Genomic DNA, 16,111 nt, shown 5'->3' with positions numbered 1-16,111 from the left:
AGAGAGACAGAGAAAAAAGAAAGAGGGAGAAAGAGAGAGTAAGTAGGAAAGAGAGAGGAGAGAAAAGAGACAGAAAGAAAAGAGAGGGAGAAATAGACTAAGTAAGAGAGAGAGAGAGTAAGAGAAAAGAAGAAAAAGAGAGAGGAAGAAAAATGGAGTAAGAAAGAAAGAGAGAGAAGAGAGTGAGTAAGAGAGAGAGAGAGAGAGAGAGAGATAAAAAGAGAGGGAGAAAAAGTAAGTAAGAGAGAGGTAGAATGAGAAAGAGAGAGACAAAGAGAGAGAGATAGAGAGAGAGAGAGTGAGAGAGAGAGAGAGAGAGAGAGAACGCACTCTGTCTTTTTCTTTTATTATGAGCTTAATTAATCATGCTTCACTTTAATTAGACACTCGCCTGCAGGCAACAAGATTGGATGCTGCCAATAACAGAAAACATCACGTTTATTAAAAGAGAGACACCGTTGAGAGGAAGAGAGAGAGAGAGAGAGAGAGAGAGAGAGAGAAAGAGAGAGAGAGAGCGGTATCTGAGATTATTAAGTTTGTGTCCGGGGGGATCTGAGGGGTGCTGTTTGAGGTGCTGACTGTGCGCCGAGTTTTATGTTCATTAATAAACAATCGAGCCTGTGCGCTGAGGCCTGTAAGCGACTGTAGCGCTGTTAGCCGGGATACGCTGTGTGCTCTGCTGTCGTTTCATACAAAAACAACCTCCTTCACTGAGTATTGATCACACGCTCCAGCTGAATGTGCTGCACTGCTCTGATTTTGAAAGCTGCTGAATCCTCCGAGGACCTTTTTGTACATGTGGTTTACAGTCTGCAGGTAGCATAGCAGCTTAGCACTGAATCAATCTAATCAAATCTACACATCATCACGGCCATGAAGAAACTTTGCTATTTTATTTCCTTTTATGCTTTTACTCCTTTTGACAGTGTCAGCTTTACATTGTGTGGCGAATGGATAGAATGTTTGCAAGCTTTTAACGTTAACGTTAACCATTAGCTGTGTCCCAAATCAGGGACTGCATCCTTCGAAGGTTGCGTAGACCCATGAAGGCCGAATTGACAGCACCGCTGTTCCTGCCCTTACCGCTGCGTCCCGAAACTCCGCTCCTGTCAAGTTCTTTTAAAGTTTAAAGACAGAGCCAAAAACTTTGATTTTAGTTATTTTTTCATTTATTAGAGCTAGAGACGCTTCTCTCTGTCTGCTCTTTGCTCCCTAAAACAAAATGAAACGTTAGCGTAAGTTTTGCTTCAGACCACACTGGCTTTTTTAACATTTGTCTCGTTAGCTATTCGACTCAGTTTAAACCCAATACGTTCATTTAAAAATGTCTCCTCAACCGCCGTTCGCTCCTCTGCTGACGATGCCTTGTTCTCAAATCCTCGCCGGCACACAATGAACCTCGGGATATGTTGGCTGGCGAAGGGTCCACCAGTTGGATCCTTTGTTGCCATGGAAAAGAAGGACACATTTCTCGGCCGCATATGAGTCTTCTAAATGGGACAGCCTAGTCTCACCAGCAAACGGCCCTCAAATGCAGCCTCCAAAGGATGCAGCCCTTGAACTGGGATGCAGCTATAGTTACATTGGTTATAAACATACCTACTCGCCTCCTCTGTGCCACAATAGTCCCCGGGGTGAGATTTCCTGGTGCTGTGACTAAGAAAACCCCCTTCTGTATCTTGAAGGTGACGGTGGGTTTTTTCCCGCTAGCTGGCTGGTGTAGGAGCAAACTAGAGCGCTAATGTTGCTACGAAATCACACATATATTTATTGGCTAATTTTCTCATCATGCAACACTGGGTGAAAATGTATGTAAAATAAACCATGAGGTTTATTAAAAAGAGGACGATCCAAAAGAGCAGCGTTAACACCGGACCGGGTCAAAAACCACAAGAGCAAGGCACGGTACATAGAAGCAGACAACAACGGGTCATAACCGGAGAACAAACAAGTGAGAAAGGCTCGGTATGCACTGCCAAAACAGAGGAATTACTTTGCAATGAATTAAACAAACAGACAGGTATATGTCGCTGTTGTCGGAAGAAAACCTCATATCTCCAAAACGGTAAACATACTTTATTTATAATGTAAGTCAATGGAACCAGACGTTTTTCCAAGTAATTTTGGGTCGTTTCTTTTGGTCCATTGATCGTCAAATTTACAAACAACGTAAAGGACATGCATTTTTAAATTATGTCAAAAACTGAAAAACGACAAAAATGGAGACACAAGGTTTTCTTCCAACAACAGTGATATACAAGAGGTAAGGGGTGAAAGCAATTAGAATCCCAGTGACTGAGATCTGATGACTGGTGGATGATTGGCTGGCTGGGTCACGTGACTGACTAATGCATTTTGGGAGTTGGGGTCCGAAAGTGAATTAGGCTACGTTCACATTACCAGGTTGAAGTGTCACAAATCTGAATTTTTGCCCTAATGTGACTCAGATCTGATGTTTTCAGGGTTGTGTGGACACACAAATCTGATCGTTTCAAATCCGACCTGAGCCACTTTCATACGTGGTCCTAGATCAGATACGTATCTGATTTGTGGCCATGCGTCCCTAATGTGAACGCTCAGATTGGAATTCATGTGCTTTTTTTCCACTGCATCATTCAGCGTTACCATGGCAACAGAAGTTAAAGCCTGTAAACGATGGTAAAACAGGTCTCACCTTTTTCGCCTTCGTCTCGCTCTAATAATGAAGCTGAGAGCTGATCAGAGTTAATTATCTTCACAGCGAAGCTCGTTCTGCTCGTTAGTCTGTTTGCTGATGACACACGTACGTTACTGTGTAGGATGTGCGCGTGCGGGTCATTTCAGGACGCCGGTTCGTTCACATTAATGATAGATTTGAATCACTTACCCAAACCAGTGTGAACCATTGTGTCAGAGAGATCGGATTTGAGCAAAAAATCAGATTTGAGCAATGAGGCTTGTAATGTGGACGTAGCCTTAGAGTTTGTCTGGGAGCCAGTAAGCATGTTACATCACATCAGGGGATTCCCCATAGTTATACAAAGCATTTGTGCAATGCATGCTGGGTTGTGTAGTGAACATAGTGATAGATGTGAATGCAAAAACGAACACAAAATCGTGGACTCTGTCAAACTGATGAAGCTGAGAGATGCAACGCTGTACTACAGAATATTACAGAACACGGCTAATAACATATTAAATGCTAGTTTCAGGCTGGAATGCCCATTAATTCTTTAGCAGTTATCATTACAAGATCCAAGGTTATCATCCATATTTCTACATCAAATACTAAGTGTGAATCAAAGTGTGCTTCCTACATTCTGCTAAAGAAGGGGTTTGTTTTGCATGCTACTACAAGCCAGACATAAACGGAGCAGACGTTTCAGCTGTACGTCATCAGTGCTTTGGCATGAGCTGAGCTGACCTAAACTGAAACATTAAGAATGACCAGTCGCTAAGAGTTTCCACTGGTGGTCATGATGAAATGTGACATTTTTAGGAAGGATGATGTGGTTCTGTGTTCTGTGATGTCCCACAGTGCTGTTTAGTGCTATGTTGTGCTTCAGACAAAATCTAGTGAATCCTGAGGCTGTTGCACGCTTGTCTGTCAACAGTAACGACAGTAATCCGTACGAACTACATCTGATTCATGAACCTTTCGTACATCATGAAAACAAATGAAGATTTAAGTGTAAATAATGAACCAACTTGAGTGCGTGAAATCAAGTACCAGCCTACCAGCACCTAATTTGCATATCATTTACATGAAACAGGCCGCAATTCATGCAGATGTTTCAGTAGGGGGCAATAAAACGGCAGCATTCAGCAGCTCGTGAGCCAATGGCTGCGCTCGTAGGCATAGTAGTTTGAGGTCGAGCAGTGAGTACACTGCTCACATTTTAGGCCAAAAGCCATCTTTAAACAATGTCTCAGGCATCAGCCAGCATGTTTGTAATCATTTCATGCAGTAACTTTCTGTGAAGGAGCTTTCAGAAGCGTCAAAATCTTCAGACGTCTGGTTCCTATCACCTTCACTGTGAACAATTCTGAGTCTGTAAGTTTCTCTAGAACAGAGCATTTCACACCAAACCACTCAGAATGACTTTGTTTATGTTGCAGCAATTTTATTAATAATCAGACCTCTGTTTTTCGGCACCTGCCTTTGTTTTGCTGCCTTTTTGTCTGTTTGTTTGCCACTTTCACATGGTGTTACACTGTTCTGTTCTCCAGACCTCACTCTTCCACCCACACACACACACACACACACACACACACACAGTTGCCTGTTTACACACAGAATTGGCATCACACCCACTCCCTGAAACTTCAGGGACAGATGCACGAAGGAGCGGAGAAAAAAAACAACAAAAGTAAGAGAAGGAATCTTCACAAGAACACAAAGAGTTCAGGCACAGAGCACGACTCCAGTGACCTTGAGCAGAGACAGAGAACCTAAAGGCAAAACTGACTTACAGCTTAAACTCACACAGTCGTACAATTCTCTGTAAAGTTGGATATAGGGGAGGGCAGTATGACAATATTTTACTGTATCGTGACAAATCACATCACATTGTTATTCTCAGCATCTCACGGAAATCTTCAGCACCGAACACTGAACTGCATGCTTCATTAATCAGTCTGCTTAGTTGGATTTCATGCAGTGCAGTATGTGAAATGATGAATAACACTGTCCTTACACAGACGTAAGAAAAAGTTTGAGCACCCTGGTTAAATGATCTGTTATGTTGATTTCCTGAGTGAAAAGAATATATATAATCACTGCTGTCAGGGCAAAACCTGTAATCTCCATTTTTGCCATTTTTAATTTTTTGACATAATTTGAAATAGCCAGTTGCCCTTTATGATGTGTCAAAATTTCATGATGAATGGCCAAAACGTTTTTCCTTCTCATGTAAAGCTACCTTTCTGGAGAGGTTTTGTAAAACATAAAATATAAAATATGCCATAACTTTTGGATTGTTTTCCCCAGAATGATAAATTTAGCAAAAAAACAAACAACCAAAAAATAAACAGTAGTTTTGCATTAAAATGTGCAGAAGTGTGTTTTCTGTAGAAGATATATTAACTTACTTTCACTTACGAAATTAACACAATGTCATTTGACCAAGGGTGCTCAAACTTTTGAATATTACTGTATTTTTTGAATTTTTATGTTATTTTGTAAATGTGACATTTTTTTTGTCTGTTCAAGTTTACAAAATCTCAGAAATCCTGTATCTTTTTGCCATATTTCTTGCTCTCATATGAATTTGAAAATGGAGACCTAGAGTAGTGAAAAACGTAGTGAATCAAGATGCCATGATATCAATCTGTGTATGAATTTTGTGAAGTCCTGAAGATGACTGCCACTATTGTTTTTACTCATGTGACATGCTTTTGTTTTTATATATAACACTTGCTACATTTCCACTTTAATGGGATTTCTAATGAAAAATGTTTAACTGTGTGTCATTGTAAGCAATGGAAATGTAAGTTCCTGGTAATATTTTATAAACTATTTGTTTCTATACAACTTTAACAGACAGTTTTTTATCAGTACCTAAAATGTTGCACACATTTTAGTGTGCAAATGATGCTCCCACAAAGCGGCCAGCTGTTGTCGAGGGAAGCAATTCAGATCACTGTGCTGTAAATACAGAGTTAACAGTGCAGCTACTTCAGATTTTGGAAATGCATAAATAAAAATAGTGTATGTATCTGTGTAATTATTATTGTTTTTAGCAGCTGCAGTCCTGAAATCAGGGGGTCTTGCAGCCCCCTCAGCACCCCCACTTCCCACGCCCCTGCATACACATGTAACTGGGGTAATGGGGAAGTTATGCAAATTTGATTTTCGCCTTTAGTTGCTTTACAAGAAGGCGTGAAGCAGATTAGTGTCACATTCTAGGACCAAATGATCAAATCACATTAATGCTTCTGTTCTGTGAGAACATTTTACTTGCAAACCAGCTCTCTCTCTCCCTCTCTCTCCCTCTCTCCCTCTCTCTCTCCCTCTCTCCCTCTCTCTTTCTCTGAGCCTAAACATGCATATTACAAACTGGTTGACAATGTAAGGTGTAGTGATTTGTAGGGAGTGAAGGATGTTTCCTGTTTTGATTCATAATGTTTAATTTAACCAATTAACAAAGAAAGAAAGAAAAGAAAAGAAAATGTATTTACATGTAGCTCATTTTGTATTCTGTGTTGTTGAATGTGTGACAACTGTTGCTCTAATAGTTAGTAGTAGTACATTAGTACAGTAAAGACGTGCTAAATCTCTCTCTCTCGTTGTTGTTCCCCGTTTACTTTTTCTCGTTCTCTCACTCCCCCATCTCTCTCTCTCTCTCTCTTCCCCTCCAAGACCTTCCGCAATCCCCCCCAGTGGCTGCTGTCCAGTACAAAAGGTCAACAGTCATGATGCCACACGGTCAGGTAGCCGTAATGTGCCCCTTTACAGCCGGGGGGCACCTTTCAACTCCTGCCAGCCGTCAGCCTCATCCAAACTCCCCTACAGCTAATTACCCCCAGCCTGCCTCGCCTGTCCCCTAACGAGGTGGACATAACGAGGAGTGGCGCAGTGGGTGCTGATCATGGGGTCGAGTGGGGAACGGCCAGGAAACAAAGAGAATGCCTGAATTCATCACACGTGTGCTTCTCTTTTATTTCAGCTCAACAGAGTGAGAATGTTGATGAAGTGAGAATGAAGGCCAAGTCCAAAAAAGATAAAGGAGAAAGTTTCACTCGTGTTTTTTTAAAAATCTTGGCAAATCTTGAAAAACTACCTATATTAGACTTTCACTTGCAAACACTGACTGAAAAATATTGTGACATCACAAAAACAATGGATTCAAATAGAGCTGCTTGTGCAGCTTAGTGTCCATATATGGACTGTATGGAGTGAGGTACGGTTTAAAACATTGACAATGAGTGCGTTTACATGCCCTTAATAATCCGATGACTGCAGAAAATCAGATTTTGTCAGCAATCCGATCAACGCGTTTATGTGCACTGAAGTAATCAGATAATGGGGAAACTCCATGTCTACATGAGTCAGACAGTAATCAGATTTCTGCTTTGCAGTGAGCCGATAAACTCACAGAAGAAGACGTGACGTAAACGTAAAGTAAAACTCAAACTTCATGCTGCAGCTTTTTTTTAAACATTGCGCCACTTTACCTTAAAATATGAAAATACATCATCTAGAAGATGAAGAATATTTAAATCCTTCACCTCGTCATGCATGTATTTGGTTTCAGTGTCACTCCAAAAGTGTTTTGCTGCTATTTTCGCACATGTGCAGACTGAGAAATCTGAAAGAAATCAGAGTAAGAGTTTACCTGCACTGAGAAATCTGATTACTGAGCTAAAATCCAGCTCTCTTTATCTGATTTCTTAATCGGATTTCTAGACCTTTCCCCGATAATAAGAAATCAGACTATTCTGACTACATGACAATTTGAATAATCAGATAACTGTAGAAATCCAATTATGATCAAATTATTAAGTGCATGTAAACACACTCAGTGTTTATGTCAAACTCGTTTATTTTTTTTAAATGTTAGGAAAATTCTGTTTTCCATAGTGTGTCCATCAATCTCAGCATGGTGTCAGGCACGTTTGTGATGATCTAAGTTCTAAATGGTGGCGCATAAGCTTCCATTACTTTTTAGCTACATTAGCCTTGTAGCTCTGCTGTAAAACTACAGAAGAAAACCTGAGACACCAAACATGTTTTTACTGATCGATTACATTTGGAACGAGAGGGAAAATGTGGAACTCAGACTTTTCGCTGAACCATTCCTTTCTTTATTAAAGACAGCCGCTCAGTCCGTTCCCTCAGTCTATTCTGGAGCAGGTGTACTACCACCCCCCCCCACCCGCCCACCCCCCCAACCCCAGTGGAACATCGCTCTCCCCCTGGCACTCTGCATCAGCGCGTACAGCTCACCTGCCAGCCATCTCTCATCTGCTCTTCATTAACATTCGCTCACCCATGAGCTCACATTCATCCTGGGTCAGGCTTTCATGCACGAGTCTGACCGCACAGGGCCTGATGTTTCTTGTCCATGGATTTTAGTTATTAAATCAGGTCAGAGGTTCCAAACATCAACAAAGACGGCCTCTTGTCTGAGCTGTCGGTGGTGACAACAAAGTACATGATGTATTCTCAGCCTCTTTCACATCCCTTGTACCCTTAACTGCTATGTTGTTACTAAAATAAAGGCAGAACGGGTTGTTTGGAGTGTAGTCGATCGGCCGAGACACGTTTGGAGCCCAAATCTGCTTCTTTACACTGTAAAAAAATGACTTGTCATTTCAACCTAAACAAATGACTTAATGTGGTAACAAGCAATTGAATTAGTTTTAATCAATCTAAATAAATACTTTTCATGAATGATTCTTTAGATCAAAGTAATCGTTTGAGTTGAATAAAATTCAATTGCTTTTTACCGCATAAAGTAATTGTTTTAGGTTGAACTGACAAGACATCTTTTCAGTGTAGTTTAGAACTGAAGCGGTGAGGCTAACATTGCTAACACTAGAACTCAATAGTCACCCAAACAGTTAAAACTGTTTCTGTAAATATACATCCCCAAAACTTCAACCCACATCCAGGTCTTCAGTAAGGTGGCGCAGACTTGCTGATGTGGGGGTATGACTTACTTACAAACTTTAAAAATGAATTAAACTGCAGGCTGCCTCTTTAGACACGAGGGTCTACCTTCACAAACCAGCTCAGGATCACTGATCTAGACTCAGTACTTATAACAATGACTGCCATAAATATGTAGGAAGCTAATCCATAACATACTCGCAAATATGAGCAAAACTTACACATTTGACAGCTCTGTTAACACATAAAATCAGTTTTCCCCTGAACTGTTGGTCTGGACATTTTCTCCAGTGCAACAGATTCCAATGAAATGCAAAGACTGCCCCAAAACTACTTTCAGTATTCAAATACTGCCACTTTAAATGGTTAATTGAGTGCTTGAGCATCCTTGTACATAGCTAAATCATACTAAATATAACCCTGTGTAACAAAAAAGGTGACCTTAGTTTATAGACCTAGTTTTTATGATGTTTAGATCTAGTCCGAGCAACTTGGCAGAAAGCTTACAAGCAAATTGTGGGAAAGTGAATCTACATCACTGTTAGCCTGGCATTAACATAACATTGCTTTATCATGGTGCTAGAACAGGAGTCGGCAACGTGAGGCTCCATAATCCTTCTCTGCAGTAAAATAAAGCTCTGCTGATCATTCTAACACAGTTTTAACAATAAATGGTCTTAAACGTTAATGTAGCCTATATCTGCTAATTCATCCTGAAGATTGGTGCGCAGACTGCTGGTCACATAGCAACAAAGACAACAATCTCGCCCAGCTAGTAGCTAATGAAAAGGCAAAGACTGAGATTTAAGACAAACACCGACAATTTAGAGACAAATGGACTTTTTTGCATTTATAAGCGCTCAGCTGGTTTCCTGATACGTTTAATGTACAACAAGAAACTGTCAAACACTAAAATGTCACGAGGTTGAAGTCAGCTTCTTGTTTGCCAGCTTCTTGTTCCCATTCCACCTTAAATGGTGTAGCAGTTACATTCTGGCACCTCAGGCACCATTTAGGGTGGAATGGGAAAATTCGAACAAGAAGCTGGCGAACGACAAGAAAGTCAAACATTAAGAGACATTTTACAAGAAACTGTTCTACTTTTGTGAGAAAGTTTCCTGCCAGAGATGTGAGAAAAGCAGCTATAGCTTAAAGCAGAGCAAAGTGAGTCTGTATTTCGTTTATATTTTTAGCCTTTATACTGGTACATTAGCACATACTGAGACATATTTACAGCCAAGATGGTAAAAAGGGCGCAAAATGTTTTGTCTCCCAAGGTGGTTTGGTGATTTTTCTTGAAAGGACAAAATGGCTCTTCTTAACATTTAGTTTGCCGACCCCTGTGCTAGAATAACATCGCTAGAAAAATTAGCATTATTTATAGGTTTACAGGTTTATGGCAGAAATAAGGAGGAAACCGGCTGCAGTAATGCTGCTTAAAAGCTGCTAATGTTTCGGACCTTTGTCTGTTTTCTCCATAAAAACTTGAAAAATGTTCATTTATCAGTTGTAAAAAATGTAGAAAGCGACAGCTTTTTATTAGGTGGACACTGCCTACCTCTAGCTACGCCCACGCTCATCCTAATTTAAGGTACAGGTGCGGGTACAAAAGTCAAGATGTCAAAAAAATGCACAATTGCTGCCTCAATCTGAGCTGCCTTGTGATCGAAGCGGAGCATACACTGCGTTCTCTTTTAGATCCCTTTAAGGACTTACAATATACAGAGGAACTGAACCATGCAGGTTTTAGATGATGGTAAGCCTTAGGAGGAAGAGAGAGAGAGAGAGGAAGAGAGAGAGGTAGAGAGAGAGAGAGAGAGAGAGAGAATGAGAACAGGGCTAGCTGGCCATCTTTAATGAGGATCTTTTGTCGAACAAGCAACAAAACAAAATGCTTACGGCCCGCTGGGATAAAAGCTCCAGTAAAGTAGAAATAACGGAGGGAGTGCAGGAGAGAAGCTGTGGAGGTGAAATATAGACACGCAGAGACCACCAATGACATTTACAGCCCCACACTCATCTCATCTGCACCAGGAGACGCACATAAAACTACAAAGCCCCGAGCACGCAACCTTTTGTTCATGGTCCATTCCATCCATACAATCCCCTCTCTCTCTCTCTCTCTCTCTCTCTCTCTCTCTCTCTCTCTCTCTCTTTCTCTCTCTCTCTCTCTCTCTCTCTCTCTCTCTCTCTCCCTCTCTTGTCTCAGTTGTCATTGGCTAGACTACAGCCTGACTTTTAAAGTGAAATGATAATGGAAATGGCAGTGACAATAACTCAGGTCAGGACCTGTCTGACCAGTGGCACGGCTGCCCCTGAACTGGCTCAGACAGTCTCACTTTTCTTTACCAGTGGATTTAACCATTAAAAGAAGGAGAAACTCTGTCAGTGTGTACCATGTTTGTATTTGTAAGTATAAGAGGAGATTTATTTTATATCATAGTTTATTGCGACCGAACAATCTGATCGCACTCTACCTGTTATATCTATGGATCCCTGCTGGTGACATCCTGTTTAAATAAAATAGTGCATGGCCACGGCTTAGTAAGACATGATCTTGTGGCCACGACTTAATTATCTTGTTCTCATGCCTTACAAAGTCGTGGGCACGCATTATTTTTATTTATACAGGTGACATTCTGTTTAAATAAAAATAATGCATGATCATGCTGTATTAACGTGTGGAAACGAGATCCTAATGGCCACGACTTAGTAAAGTGTGAGAATGAGATAATTAAGTCATGGCCACGACTTAGTAAGGTGTGGGAATGAGATCCTAATGCGTGGCCATGACTTAGTAAAGTGTGGGAACGAGATAATTAAGTCATGACCATGACTTAGGTGTGGGAACGAGATCATGCCCTACTAAGCTGTGGCCACGCATTAGGATCTCGTTCCCATGCATTGTTTTTGTTTATACATGGTGTCACCAGCAGGGCTCCGTATATCTGATTACAGTTTGTAAATCTGGTAATAGCACTGATATGGGAAACCAGGCCCAATGTTTTCCATGTACATGCTGGACCTGCCGATGCGAATATTAGGACTAAATTCACCTGGATTACCATAATGGAGAAATATAACATTTATTTATGTAGCGTTACAAATGCAGGGAACTGTATAAACACAGATGTTTTATCCCAGTGTTGCCTAAAGGCTCTGCTACTCTAGATTGCTATATATGGATGATTCTACTGAACTGCATCAAAATTAGAGTCAAAACTCATTTCGGACTTTTAACTGACATGGATTTTAGACTAAAGCTCTTTTGCTTTGAGTGACCCGATACCTTAATTATGTTTATTTTATTTTAAAAAATGACTCAACATTCCATTTTATCACTAGAAAAACAATCATAACTGTTTCGATAGTGACAAGTTTAGCTCATTTAGAGCAGAACTCAAAAGCACTAGCCAGTACATGACTAGCAAACACAGCTGTGCACAGCTGTACACATATAAACTAAATATTTTTCATCAAAACACAAAAAAGTTTACCCAACTGCAGAAAATGTTTCGGTAGTGGCCATTCTGAATGTCCACTCTGATTTTCAGACTTTGGGACACATTTACTTCAAACTAACTGCTCACCATGTGGTCATGAGGGACAGGGCTGCAGTCTCACTTCCTGCCCTAAAATGCAGGGGCGTGGCTAAAATAACATGAAGACACAGAAAAATTAACTAATGATTAATCTAAATCTTTCAACTTCACTTTAGAAGAAATCAAACAGATATGAAAAAAATTTAAATGGAAAAAATGAAAGTTAAAATTAAAGTTGAAATTTAGTGGTTAGGGTTTGGGGCAGCCAATATGATTATTTTTTCTTATATTTTTAAGAAAATATCTGCTGATATTGACATAATTCCAACATCATCACCTCTAGTTTTTTTTCATCATGGCCATAATATTCCACTAATCACTTTTATGCGAATGGGAATGCAACTGTAATTAAATGAGGAAGAGCTAAGTGTGAGCACTAGCCAAAGCTGAAATCCTAGTATGTCTGATGCAGCAGTTGACCTGCAGGAGACCTATTAAGATTCCCACACAATGACCAGGAGGGCTTGTCTGTAAACTAAAGCCAGTGTATTACCAGAAAAGACAATGATGGCTTAATTACACCCAGCACATTGGGCCTCATTGTCCAATGTCTTCCTAAGTTTGTTCTTAAATGTGTTCTTGAGAAAGTTCCTAAGAAAATGTCCACGTCAGATTCATGATGTTCTTAAACTGCAGAATTGTTCAACCTTTGTGCTCGAGTGTGTGTAGATTCTGAACAAATCCCAGATAAGAAAACACTGGAGAATGTCCAGACTATTTGGGAAAACTGCGTAAATGGCTATTAAGAAGAAATTTCATCTTAAGAACGGTTGGTGAATGAGGCCCAATGACGGCATAATTACAGCCAGCACAATTTTAGTTTCTATGAATTAAAATTTTAAGAGAGTGTATATAGATCTAGAGGATTACCTCATGATAGAAGAGACAAATGAAAAAGAAACATAAGCAGTAATGCAGTGATTCTCCAGTGATTTTGTTTTATAGCTGAGTTTTTATGAGTGACTGTAGCTCCCTTGTTTGCTGGCTCTCTTGATAAAAGATGTTTCCAGCTACTGCCATGGTAAATGTATTTGCCAGTGAAGTTCACTGAGTCTGAAGCATCATTTACAAGCAAAACACACCACTGATACCAGCATATCAGTAACACTAGAACTGGAGGACAAATTCAGCAGACTATACTGGACAGTTCTCACAAGAGATCTATGTATAAATCAATGAGCAGCGAACTAAAAAAAGCCACAGCAAAGTGGAGCTCCAGTTCCCCCTGAGAGCCTCCACTATGACAAGAATCCACGAGCCGAAGGTGTCACCATCTAATCGTTGGCTCTATCTTCAGGAGATCACGAGTTCGATTCCTGGTGATGCCATAGCCATCTGGGGTGGGTAGGATGGTCCTCCCCCTAGCCCCATTCACTCAACTCAACAGAATTAACAGTTAGCATTCTCTTTCAAGCGTGCTGAGCCGTCCAGTGATCTTGTGTTTGAAAAGCAGCAGTTTGAAAAGATGTGGGGGCTTATATGTGTTTATATAATTACATTTAATAGTATAGCAAAACGACAGCTGAATCTCTAGATTTCAAAGGGTTAAATAGATATTTGATAGATCTGTATTGCTTAGTGACCTTTTACAAATGATGCATTCATTTCATTGTAATGTGCACTATGATTATATGCTACACAGAGTGGACGCTACACTATACTGTTTAAATGGAACATCTCTTTCCTCTTATTCTGTCCTTCTCTTCAGGGCAATGAGCCGAAACGCGGGGCCGACACGACCCTGCTGCTGATGTCAATCAAACTGCAGTGAAAAGTATGATAATGTGATTAAAGTGGGATGGAATAATCTCTGTGGAGTGGACGTGGCATTAGTGCTGCGTTGCCCTTTTAAATGAGGGGCTTTTTAGCTGTGCATATAATCAGAGACAAGATCGCTCTGATTAAGACATAATCACCTCAATGCACTCACTCTCTCTCTCTCTCTCTCTCTCTCTCTCACATACTCATTTACCCACATGAATGCACAATCTACTAAAACTGTTCTACATGTATCGCCTGTCCACAAGAATGCCTTATAGCTCCACTATATAGGTGGGCAATTACAGACAGCATGTTGTAATGCCCAGGTGCCCTCTACTCTAATCATTATTGGCCAGTTTCTGTTTTAACTGGTCATAATTCTTGAATATTTGAATAGTCTATGGTAAAGCAGAATTTGTGATACGCAAATAAGATTCTCTCTGACCTTATACATTCTCATGTTTAAGAACCATGAGATGTCTAACCTCTATGCTCCACTAGAGGGCAGTGCAAAGCCAGCGTCTTACCTTTTGGTTTCTAATCTGTTTAGTCTAAAAGTAGGAAAGACTACTGCATCCATCTAAAGGCTAACACACACTGGATAAGAAGGCCTGTGTCGTCGGAGGGTCTCTGGTGCTGGGTCCTAGATAAGACAAAGTGCAGCTGGAGCACATTGGAAGCATCACAGGAAAGTGCCAAAAAACAAGAAGCTCAAGCCCATTTTACACTCTACTCATTAGATTTGATGGAATACAACTTTCAACATCAACAAAACAGCATCCAGAATATATATAAAGAGGATGCAGAAACACCGCCACCTTCTCTGGGGCTGAGCTCATTTAAAATGGACTGAGAGGAAGTGGAAAAGTGTCCTGTGGTCCGATAAATCAAAATTTGAATTTTTTTCTGAATCATGGACACTGTGTCCTCCGAGCTAAAGACCACTCAGCTTGTTACACTGGTGCACAATTCAAATGCCAGCATCCGTGATGGTATGGAGGGGCGTTAGTGCACATGGTATGGGTGACGTGCACATCTGTGAAGGCACCATTAATGCTGAACGATATATACATGTTTTGGCAACATATGCTGCCATCCGGACAACGTCTTTTTCAGGGAAGGCCTTAATTATTTCAGCAAGACAATGCCAAACCACATTCTGCATGTATTACAACAGCATTGCTCCGTATTAAAAGAGTCCAGGTGCTAAACTGACCCGCCTGCAGATCAGACCTGTCACCCACTGATAACATTTGGCTAACACACACCGGACAAGAAGCCCTGTGCCTGTGGGTCTCTGGTGCTGCGTCCTAGATAACACTAAGTGCAGCTGGAGCACACTGGAAGCATCACAGGAAAGTGCCAAAAAGCTCATTTTACACTCTACTCGTACAGATTTGATGTAATACAACTTTCAACATCAACGTCTGGTCACACTAAACACCAGATGACCTACAGTCAGGAACTGCATATCCACAAAGTGTGACTATATACAGTTTATGAACTATATATAGTGGATGTTTCTAATAAACTGGCAGCTGCGTGCACAGCCCTATTCAGTCATACTCATTATGAAAACACGCCCTGTACTTTGTACATGCAGAAAAGCAGAAGTCTTGCAGCTTGAAGAGTCTAGCGCGAAGACTTAGAGCCTCAAAGCGTCTTTTCCCATCTTTAAGCCACCAGAGGAGAACAGACAGCCTGTAAGAAGTGCTCTTCAGAGGCTTTGCACTGAGGGATCATGGGATATCAGTCATCCAGACTCCGTGTGTGAGCCTGTCCATGAGTCTGATACCATGTGCATTAGGAGGCTAATCTTCAAAACTTCTCTCTCTCTCTCTCTCTCTCTCCATCCTTCTCTTGCTCTGTATATCCCTTGTTCTTCTCTTAATATCCCCTCACACGCTCGAGACGTCCCTTTGAGGCTTTAAACCCAGTTAATCTCTCTCTCTCTCTCTCTTTCACCAAACCTCACAAATCAGGTTCAGTAATCTCTCAGTGTCTCAGACCACACTAACCACAGAAGAGAGAGAGAGAGAGAGAGAGAGGAGAGAGAGCTCAATGGATAGTGAAAGAGAAAAAAAAAGGAGTGAAATGCCTTAAAACAATTTAAAAAGGTTGGAGTGAGAGTTAAAAAAGGGTTGCATATGAACAG

At 40.8% G+C, this 16,111-nt stretch overlaps 1 protein-coding gene across 3 annotated transcripts in view; it reads right to left on the bottom strand.

The window, feature by feature from the left end:
• The window catches only part of large2 (LARGE xylosyl- and glucuronyltransferase 2), a 112,477-nt gene that overhangs the window by 35,061 nt on the left and 61,305 nt on the right, over positions 1-16,111 (bottom strand). The gene's annotated exons all lie outside the window — the stretch shown is intronic.

The sequence above is a fragment of the Colossoma macropomum genome, unplaced genomic scaffold, assembly GCF_904425465.1.
Source record: "Colossoma macropomum unplaced genomic scaffold, Colossoma_macropomum, whole genome shotgun sequence".
Lineage (NCBI taxonomy): Eukaryota > Metazoa > Chordata > Actinopteri > Characiformes > Serrasalmidae > Colossoma > Colossoma macropomum.
The sequence above is the reverse complement of the archived record's forward strand: the minus strand, read 5'-3'. Positions and strand labels throughout refer to the sequence as shown.